Source organism: Grammomys surdaster, unplaced genomic scaffold, assembly GCF_004785775.1.
Source record: "Grammomys surdaster isolate TR1022 unplaced genomic scaffold, NIH_TR_1.0 125846, whole genome shotgun sequence".
In the NCBI taxonomy this organism is placed as follows: domain Eukaryota; kingdom Metazoa; phylum Chordata; class Mammalia; order Rodentia; family Muridae; genus Grammomys; species Grammomys surdaster.
The window spans coordinates 1,201,617-1,203,388 of NW_021620672.1; positions in this window are offsets into that span (position 1 = coordinate 1,201,617).

Sequence of the window (1,772 nt, forward strand, 5' to 3'; positions counted from 1 at the left end):
CTTTCTTTCTTTCTTTCTTTCTTTCTTTCTTTCTTTCTTTCTTTCTTCCCTGACACAGTGATCATTGAGTAGAGTTGTTTAGTTTCCATGAATATGTAGGCTTTCTGTTGTTATTGGAGTCCAGCTCTAGTCCATTATGATCTGATAAAATGCATGGGGTTATTTCAGTCTTCATGTATCTATTGAGGCTTGTTTTGTGACCAGTTATAAAGTTAATTTTGGAGAAGGTTTCATAACATGCTGAGAAGAAGATACATTCTTTTGTATTTGGGTGAAATGTTCTATAGATATCTGTTAGGTCCATTTGAATCATAACCTTTGGTAGTTTCATTATTTCTCTGTTTAGTTTTTGTCTCAATGACCTGTGCATTGGTGAGAATGGGGTGTTGAGGTCTCTTATTATTAATGTGTGGAGTTCAATATGTAATTTAAGCTTTAGTCATGTTTCTTATGACTAAGTTATGAGTGTGAGTATCCTTGCATTTGGGGGCATAGATATTCAGAATTGAGATGTCCTCTTGGTGGATTTTTCCTTTTATGAGTATGGAGTGTCTTTCCCTGTCTCTTTTGACTGCTTTCAGTTGAAAGTTGATTTTACTACATATTAGATTGACTATTCCAGCTTGCTTCTTGGTTCTATTTATTTGGAAAACCTTTTTCTAGTCATTTATACTGAGATAATGACTATCTTTGTTGCTGAAATGTGTTTCTTGTATACAGCAGAATGATGGATTCTGTTTATATATCCATTCTGTTAGCTTGTGTCTTTTAACTGGGGAATTGAGTCCATTGATGTTGAGAGATATCAATGACCAATGATTGTTACTTCCTATTATTTTGGTGTTGGTGGTAGCTGAGTGTGTGTGTTTCTCTCCTATTGGTTTTAATCGTGTGAAATTATTTATTTCTTGTGTGTTCTTGAGTGTAGTTATCTTCATTGGGTTAGAGTTTTCCTTCTAGCATCCTATGTAGGGTTAGTGGAAAGGTATTGTTTAAATTTAGTTTTGTCATGGAATATTTTGGTTTCTCCACCAATGGTGATTGAAAGTTTTGTTGAGTATAGTAGTCTGGGCTGACATCTGTGCTCTCTTAGGGTCCACAGGACATCTGCCCAGTCCCTTCTAGCTTTTAGAGTCTCAGATGAGAAATCAGTTGTAATGCTTGTAGGTCTTCCTATATTTTTTACTTGGCCTTTTTCTCTTGCTGCTTTTAAAATTCTTTCTTTGTTCTGTATAGTGTTTTGATTATCATATGGCAGATGATTTTCTTTTCTGGTTCAATCTGTTTGGTGTTCTGTAAAGTGTTTGTACCTTTATAGGCATCTATTTCTTTAGGTTAGGGTAATTTTCTTCTTTGATTTTGATGAAGATGTTTTTCTGGGCCTTTGAGCTGGGAATATTTTCTTTCTTCTATTCCTATTATTCTTAGGTTTGCTCTTTTCATAGTGTCTCATATTTCCTGGATGTTTTGTGTCATGAACTTTTTAGATTTTGCGCTTTCTTTGACTGATGTATTGATTTCTTCTATTGTATCTTCTACACCTGAGATTCTGTGTTCCATCCCTTGTATTCTGTTGGTGAGGCTTATGTTTTGTAGTTCATGTTCTCTTTCCTAGGTTTTCCATTTCCAGGATTACCTCAGTTTGTATTTTTCACTATTGTTTCTATTTTTCTTTTCAGTTCTTGGACAGTTTTATTCATATCCTTCACCTGTTTGATTATATTTTGTTGGGAGCCGCGTACGCCATTCGACAATGGCGCGGCTCCGTGTGG